General features: G+C 39.1%; 1 pseudogene; it reads right to left on the bottom strand.

The window, feature by feature from the left end:
* Window positions 1-2,021: 2,021 nt before the first annotated feature.
* On the bottom strand, window positions 2,022-9,162 carry LOC114319651 (uncharacterized; annotated as a pseudogene).
* Window positions 9,163-9,415: the final 253 nt, after the last annotated feature.

Here is a 9,415-nt window from a genome sequence, read left to right as displayed (position 1 = left end):
GGTTAATTTGGTAATTTTTTAATTATTTGACTAAAATATGAGTTAAAAAAACTTAGCCTCCGTTTGGGAAGTGGGTTGGCTTTTTGGCTTTTTGGCTTTTTTGGCTATTTTAGCCTGGGCTAAAAAGCTTGGTTTGGGAAGGGCTTTTTGGCTTTTTGGCTTTTTTGACTTTTTTTGTGAGAGAAGAATGTAATGATTATAGGTTGGATGTGATGTTTTGTTTGTTATGGCTAAAATAGCCTATTTTGTTTTTTGTGGCTAAAATAGCCAAAAAAACCTGGTTTAGCCCTTGCCAAACACATGCATGTTTGGGATGATTTTTTGACTTTTTACGAAAAGATGTGCAAAAAGTAGAGAGAAAAGAGAATCTTTGATTTTTTTGTATAGATTATTGACTTTTTGACTAATTTAGTAACTTTTTGACTAAAATGGCGGGTTCCCAAATGAGGCCTGAGTCTCATATAAATATAAAAATTTTATACTAATTTTTACACCTTACTTTGTGATTTACACCTTACTTGGAGATTTAAGGGTTTGTTTAGATAGACGTGGATTTCAAAGAAAAGTATTTGAGTAAGGATAATAACTAATGTTAGGCCCGTTTGGCAAAATTCTTTTCAGTTATAATCTTGTTTAACTTTTATTTCAGTGAGGTTATGAGTTTTTAGATGCGAATCCAACCCGAATTGTGCATTGCAGAGATGTTTTAGAAGTTAATTCTTTCATGTTTGTCACTTCGCTGACTATGTCGGGGATCGAGCTAGAAGTTGTATTTTTGTGCTTGAGCAGAACTTCTTACACTCGAGTGTCAGTCCACTCGAGTGGCCATTCTTGCGCTCGAGTGGAGATCACGGATCAGTTTTCTATAAATATGTGATTTCATTCGTTTTTAGGGTTACGGCTTCCAGATCTTCTTCTTGGATATTAAGGTTTATATTTGGAACTTCTTTGCTAGTTTCTTTGATGTTTGTTTGAATTTAAATCTGGTTTGAAAAGTGTACATCAAAGGATTTTGTGTTTCGCTCAATACAAAAGAGAGTGTTGTTCTACGGTGAATTCTGTGGTATTCGAGTCTGAAGCTTTTGTGGATTCCGAAGTGGCTCATAGTCGTGATTCGACATCGGGGTTGTGGATTCAACGTTAGGCAAGATAATTTCGAGGTGAAGACGGGGCTGAAAGAGGCACATAGGGGTTGGTTCGATTCGGGAGTGGATTCACTAGGTAATTGAGAGTACACTTATGTAATTCGTTTATATCTTCTTAAGTGGATTGTTTTGTGGCTTTTTTCCGTGATTTTTTTATCATAATTGGATGCGTTCCAATTGTGATTTTTTCATGTTAAATCCTTGTATTGATTTGTCTTTAATTGTTTGATTGAGATTGCTATTTACTCATTAAAATTGATACATAATCACAAATTAATATCTAGGAAATTTCTAGATTTTTCAACTTAAATTTCGATATGATAATTTACTGTGGTGAGTCGGAATTTCTACCCAATTGCTATCAAGAGGATAATCCACTTCATGTCATATTCCTACAAACAAAAAACAAATTCCAGTAGGGTGGTATACCGTGTGAACCCTCTGAAAATCTAGTTAATATTCTTTCAATATTGTAAGTCCTCTCTTTCTTGTTCTTTTTTCCCACTTACCCTTACTTCAGGTGCGAATCCTCTGTTTATAGGACCTCCTCCTTGCATTATTGTCCTTAGTCTGAACATGTCTCGTCTCATTATTGCCCAACTGCTATCATCTTTTCTCGCAAAATAGATACGGGTATTGGGTCACAATTCGATTCACACCCAGTCTAAAACATATGTACAAGATAAACTCAATCCAGCATAGCACATAGCCTATATCCAAGACTAAGTTCAATACATACACATACACAAGCCTAGGCCATTTCAGACCAAGACTTATCTTTTAGTAGTGGTGATCGTGGCTGCATAAATATTTTCTACTTTTTTCCAAAAATAAGCTTTTTCTTATTGAATAAAAAAATAAAAAATAACTTTTACTTTTTGTCATACCATAAATATGTGAGTTTTTGTGTTGAGACGACAAATGCTCATAAATCTTAACATCAGCAAAAGGCTATGCTAAAAAAAAATACAATAAAGGGAAGGAAATAGCAGTTTTAAGGCATCTTTTAACTAACTACCCATAGCCATCAAAAATTCACCCTCACATACCAACTTCCCTCCAACATATGCCTTCCCTTCCATCTTCGCTACTCCGAACTGTTTCTGCAGCTTGACAAGTGTCATTCTCATCACTAACGTGTCGCCTGCAACAACTTGGCTTCCGGAATCTGACACAGTCGATTCCAGCAAAGAAGAAGTTGTCGCAGGGTATTCCCACATCTGGTTGCAGCATAACTATGCCACCAACCTGTGCCATTGCCTGAGTCCAACATTCATTCTAATCATCAGTAATTATCCAAAAAACAAGCACTAGACCCAAATGTGAACAAGAATTAGTACATGCTTTCAAACAAAAAATTTAGATGCTGATTCAAATAAATATGAAGCAATTACCTCAATCATGAGGACACCAGGCATAATAGGTCTCTCAGGGAAATGCCCAGGAAAGAAGTTGTCATTTATTGTTACATTTTTAATAGCAACAACTGAACCTCCTGGATTGTATTCAATCACTCTATCCACTAATAGAAAAGGAAAGCTGAAACCCAAAAATAAAAATAAAAATGAAACATTAATAATTAATAGAGTCATAATAAAGAAATATTTGACGTTCATTTATTTTAATACAAATGTCATAAAATACCATAGCCACAGTTTATTGGACTGGTGGACTGGGACAGCATAACACGACGGTCCACCAGTCCATTACGTGAACTAGAGAGAACCTGGGCCGATTTGAAACTCTACATCAGTGAATAACTGTGTGGGTGATTTTCCGACCACACTGCCCGCTTAGTAACCAGCTGGAGAGCACTGGCAGAATAGATGGCACCTGACTGACCTGCAACAGAAATATAAGCATTCCGCGGTGGTTTCGACCACCCGGGGGCACTCCGACGATCAAGTCAGTATATCTCTCAAAGATAAATCAAGTACTAAACTCACAAGCTTGAGTATCAAAAAGCATACCTTAGACCCATGGGGGTGCCTCTTATTTATAGCCAACTCAATCCTAGTCCCAATAGAAGCCTGACTTCTATGGACTCAGGATTACTGCTTATCTGGGACTCCCAGTGGAGTTAGGACAAAACTCTCTAAGAGTCTTATCTTTACCCAACTAGAGTCTTCTCCCAATCTAGGACTCTTGTCCATATCCAGGTTGAGTTCCCTCTTCATTCTAGGACTCTTATCTCTTATCTGCTTATCTCGGATTCCGATATCTTCGGAGGTAACCTCGGCCTAGCCGAGATGACCTCGGCACAACGACCAAGACACGTGGCACCTCGGCTGACACGTCGGTATCACCTTGCCACGTGTTGGTACTCAGAAAATATATCCCCACAACTGCCCCCTAGGTTCTATTACCTCGGCATTCTGAGGTGATGGAACCTAGACTGTTCGTTCATCTGTGCCCCTTTGTTCGAGATAAAACTCGCCGACCTCAAAGTTCTCTGGACTTTACTGTCCACTTCTGTTCAAGTATCAAGCTTTATGCTTTCCAAGCCGCTCGAGATCGTACCTCCTAGCCGAGGTTCTTGTTCCATTACTTTGTAAACTCCAAGAGCTTTACAACTGCTCCACTCACATTCTTGATGGGTTCCTGACTTCCAGTCATCTATTTGACTCCGGCGATCTTCATATCGGCATTCATTTCACTTGGTAGGTTCATAAACTCTTTACTTGCTATTAAGCTCAATCTTTCATAACTCTTCTGAATCTGTTTATTTGCCATCTGTTGCCTTCTATTTTCATCTGTCTTCAAGTTTTTGATTTCTTATTGCTAAAATGCCTGGAATTGTTCTTTGTCATATCCGCTTTCTGTTGCTAGCATCATGCCTGGTTCATTACTTTCTTGTTCTTCACATACTTACCTAGTGCCTGTGCATTTGGCTTTATTCATGAACTTTGTTGTCTTCTTGACTCTGAATTTTCTCTTTCTAGCTCTTTTTTTTTTCAAATCCGCCATTGTTCCAAGCTTTCAAGCTCTCCAACTGTCTTCGTTCCTCTTCTCCGGTGAAGCTTATGTGATTCTGTTATTTTCGTATCCGTCGTCAGACTTCGGCAATTCTCATTCTAGCTTCCCTCTTTCTGGTAAGCCACTGTTCTTCCTGGTTTTTATTTCTTGTTGCTTTCCAAGAAGCTCTGCTTCATTGTTTAATCACCATTGTTGTTTTACTCGTTGTTTCCAAATCATCTTCTTTAATACACACTGTTTACACATCTGTTGATTTCTGCCACTGTTCTTGGCTTGATACACCTGTGCAATCTTTTTGTCTTGATTTCCTGATAGCTTCATCACCACTCTTGATTTTTCTTGTTTCTGTTTTCTGTGTCTTTTCCCAGATTTTTGCTTTCAATCCTTGCTTTAAAAACTCCGAGGTACCAATCGCCAAGAAGAGTTTTGATCAAACTCTTCAGGAGTTTGATGCGGAGCTCGTGGCTGAGAAGGCTGCTGAGAAGTTCTTTCTAACTGTCTTCTGGAGGTGAGACACAACCTACCGCTGATGCCGAGTAGTTTGCTTCCTTCTTGAAATTGATGCCGAGGTAGCGGTAGAGAAGCTCCTCCAACTGACTGCAGAGGCTGAACCATTGTCGTCCGTCGAAGCAGATTAGTCCGACGCTCTTGCTTTCAGTCCCTAGTTCTTTAAGGTCTTCATTTTTGTACTTGCCAACCTTTTCAGCTCTTAACAAACTAGTTGGTCATCTCAGATGATCATATCTCGGAAACGTCTTTCAGTGTTATCTCGGCTATACCAAACTTGTAAATTTTCAACAAGTGGTAGACTTCATAATCTTTGGTTAACTCATCTTGCATTTTGCTCAAAAATTTCAACAAGTGTTAACATTCCTTGCTCCTTAATTATCATTCATTCCCCATGTACCTTCTCCCTGCCCCCTAATGTGAACATAAGTTGCACTTAGGATCACTTTAGGGAAGTTGGCTTCGTACCGTGGTCACAGACCTGATGTGTTCTTCTTTTGCCGATGTATTAAACTTATGGTATTTTAATTCACCCCCTTTAGACCCTCTTTCTCTTGGCATTTGCAAACTATCATCCCTGTTTCTTGAAGCATTTATTCCTTTCACAATTCTGGTCACCACTTATGGCGTGCACTTAGTGGTTCTAATCAAAACGACGTTTGACTCTGGCGAATCTTTTACCGACATTTAACTTTGTGCACTCTTTAGCTTGTAAATTCTCTCAGAATTTCAACAAGTGTTAAACATCATTTCGGTTTAACTTCGGACAAGTATCATCTCAGTTTAACTTCAGTTAAACATCACCTCAGTTTAACTTCGGTTAAACATCATCTCGGCTTAACTTCGGTTAAGCATCATCTCAGTTTTTGAAGTTTTTCCTTTTTTTTTTTTTTTTTTTTTTTTTTTTTTTTTTTTTTGTCGCTTGTACTCTTGTACCTTTTTGTTCTTTAGATAATGTAAGCTCTGTATATGGCCGATGTGCCTCCTTGTTCTTCAACGTCTAATTCAACTTTCCTTCTCTGAATGAAGCGCTCTTCATCGCCCTCCCGGACGAGGATTTTCTTTAGTGTCTCTTCACTCTTTTTGGCTGGCTCTTTGCCGACATCATCTAGGACCTCCATGTCCTCGTCTTCAATCTCTGCCTTCCCTGGTTCCCGAATGTTGCAGGTAGTTTTCATTGCTGCCATGGAGCAATTCTTCGCCTGCAGTTGATCCCCTCTGACTCTTTCAATCCCATGTTCTGTGGAGAACCACAATAGTTGATGCAACGTTTGAGGGAACTGCCCCCATTGCATGCAACCATCGCCTTCTCAAGATGATGTTATAAGGTGAAGGTGTGTCAATCACGACGAATTCTGTTTTGATCTTCTTCTAACTGCTCTTGCAAGATTCTATACTTAGAATATTGTGCATGCCTTTCATACTTTGCCTCTTTTGTGCAATCTTCTCGGGGTTACATACCTCGGGTATAATAGCTACAAAACTTTTACTTCGGCAAGATACTGACCTGCAAACTTTTCATAAATTCTAACAAGTGTGAAACATATACTACTCAATGTTAACTTTGCAAACTTTTTCTCAAGTTTCAACAAGTGTTTAAACGGTGATCTCGGTCTAGCCTACTTGTAAATTGCTACAAATTTCAACAAGGATTAACATAACAAGTGTTAAACAATAATCTATTCGTAAATTGCTACGAATTTCAACAAGTGTTTAAACAATATACTTAGCTTTTACCTCAACCTGTAAATTGCTGCAAATTTCAACAGATGACCACATGTCGGCTTAACATTATCTTGTAAATTGCTACAAATTTCAACAAGTGTTAAGCATCTTCTCTGGTTTAACCAACCTGTAGATTGCTACAAGTGTGCAGACTATAACCTCGGCTTCACTTCGACTTGTAAATTGCTACAAATTTCAACAAGTGAAGAGAAACAGTAATCTCGGCTTAACTCCAACTTGTAAATTGCTACAAATTTCAACAAGTGAAGATAAGGAATCAGCTTAACTCCAACTTGTAAATTGCTACAAATTTCAACAAGTGAAGATAAGGAATCAGCTTAATTCCAACTTGTAAATTGCTACAAATTTCAACAAGTGAATTAAGGAATCAGCTTGACTCCAACTTGTAAATTGCTACAAATTTCAACAAGTGAAGACAAGGAATCAGCTTGACTCCAACTTGTAAATTGCTACAAATTTCAACAAGTGGAGACAAGGAATCATTTCGGCTTAATTTCAATTAAGCATCATCTCGGCTTAACTTCGATTAAGCATCGTCTCGGTTTAACTTCGGTTAAACATCATCTGGGCTTAACTTCAGTTAAGCATTATCTCGGCTTAACTTCAGTTAAGTATCATATCGGCTTATCTACGGTTAAGCATCTTCTTGGCTTAACTACGGTTAAGCATCTTCTTGGTCTTAACTTCGGGTTAAGAATCTTCTCGGCTTAACTACGGTTAAGCATCTTCTGGATCTTAACTACGGTTAAGTATCTTCTTGGGCTTAACTACGGTTAAGCATCTTCTGTGCTTAACTACGGTTAAAAATCTTCTTGGCTTAACTACGGTTAAGCATCTTCTTGGTCTTAACTTCGGGTTAAGAATCTTCTTGGCTTAACTACGGTTTAAGCATCTTCTGGATCTTAACTACGGTTAAGTATCTTCTTTGTCTTAACTTCGGGTTAAGAATCTTCTTGGCTTAACTACGGTTAAGCATCTTCTTGGTCTTAACTACGGTTAAGCATCTTCTGGATCTTAACTACGGTTAAGTATCTTCTTGGTCTTAACTTCGGGTTAAGAATCTTCTTGGCTTAACTACGGTTAAGCATCTTCTTGGTCTTAACTACGGTTAAGCATCTTCTGGATCTTAACTACGGTTAAGTATCTTCTTGGTCTTAACTTCGGGTTAAGAATCTTCTTGGCTTAACTACGGTTAAGCATCTTCTTGGTCTTAACTTCGGGTTAAGAATCTTCTCGGCTTAACTACGGTTAAGTATCTTCTTGGTCTCAAGCCGGAGTTTTCAACCCGGCCAACTTTAGTCTGATCTTCTGTGTTTCCTTTTTATCCTCTGGGATCTTAGATCTGTTCGCTGTGCTCTTCTCTTCTCGGACTCAGTTGCCGAGATCTTATCTTCTAGAATCTTGGATTTGCTCACTCAGGTTGAGCTCTTCTTTTCTCGGACCTACTTATCTAGGCCGAGATTATGTCTTCTGGGATCTGGGATCCGGGATTTGGAATCCGGGATCTGCTCACTCAGGATGAGTTCTTCTATACTTGAATGTTATCTCCTTGGGAGCGCTCATGCCCCCTGTCTTTGTATCCCTTCTGGAAGGGTCTTCGTTCCTCCGCAGGTATCTATCCTTCCATACCTGGAGATTGTCTTCGTTGCTTCGATCTGTTGTCTTTAGTGCGTCACCTTCCTAGCCGGCTTCTTTCACTTCGTGACTCTGGTCACAAGTTTCTGTGTTGCTATTGTCCTTCAACGTCGAGGTTGATAGATCTCCTATTCCCAGCAAAAGCATTGTCTCTAATCTGATCCTTCTGTCCGCCATTGGCCATCTATTTTTCTTTCTTTCCCACAGACGGCGCCAAATTGTGTGGGTGATTTTCCGACCACACTGCCCGCTTAGTAACCAGCTGGAGAGCACTGGCAGAATAGATGGCACCTGACTGACCTGCAACAGAAATATAAGCATTCCGCGGTGGTTTCGACCACCCGGGGGCACTCCGACGATCAAGTCAGTATATCTCTCAAAGATAAATCAAGTACTAAACTCACAAGCTTGAGTATCAAAAAGCATACCTTAGACCCATGGGGGTGCCTCTTATTTATAGCCAACTCAATCCTAGTCCCAATAGAAGCCTGACTTCTATGGACTCAGGATTACTGCTTATCTGGGACTCCCAGTGGAGTTAGGACAAAACTCTCTAAGAGTCTTATCTTTACCCAACTAGAGTCTTCTCCCAATCTAGGACTCTTGTCCATATCCAGGTTGAGTTCCCTCTTCATTCTAGGACTCTTATCTCTTATCTGCTTATCTCGGATTCCGATATCTTCGGAGGTAACCTCGGCCTAGCCGAGATGACCTCGGCACAACGACCAAGACACGTGGCACCTCGGCTGACACGTCGGTATCACCTTGCCACGTGTTGGTACTCAGAAAATATATCCCCACAATAACTACTACTAAACTTCTTTCAAATTAAACCCATCTCCCTCATTCATGAAACCACCAAAAAAATTTATAAACCCTCTTGATCACACTCAATTCACATAAAAATAAAAATAAGAAAATACATACCGGTGGGGCAAAATCTCGCGAATCTGATTGATATCCATCACAGAGGGAAATGCTGGATACTCTGCACACACACAATGAGAGATCTGGAGATGGAAGCAGAGTTTTGAGATGACAAGGCCGTTGTGGATCAAGGCGGAGACAGAGAAGCGGTGTGGGTTCGGTGAGGGAGAGATGAGTGGCAAATGAGGGGAGAGGACATTGTGTGTGAGGCCATTGTGGATGCCATTGGCGACAGAGAAAAAGAGAAGAGAAGAGAGAGATGGATAGTACTGATCATCTTATAGTATAGTATTCATGGAGCATATTATTGATGTTAAAAATTAAATTAATTAAACATTGATAATCAATTAATTAGATCATATTTATCTATAAAAATAGACTTATTATTTTGAAAACCATTCAATTTGTTATTTTTGGAAAAACATAATTTAATCTAATAATTATCGATATTCAATTAATTTAATTTTTAATATGAATGA

Source organism: Camellia sinensis, chromosome 2 (assembly GCF_055761805.1).
Source record: "Camellia sinensis isolate YWXY chromosome 2, ASM5576180v1, whole genome shotgun sequence".
NCBI lineage: Eukaryota > Viridiplantae > Streptophyta > Magnoliopsida > Ericales > Theaceae > Camellia > Camellia sinensis.
This window is presented reverse-complemented; position numbering and strand designations above follow the sequence as displayed.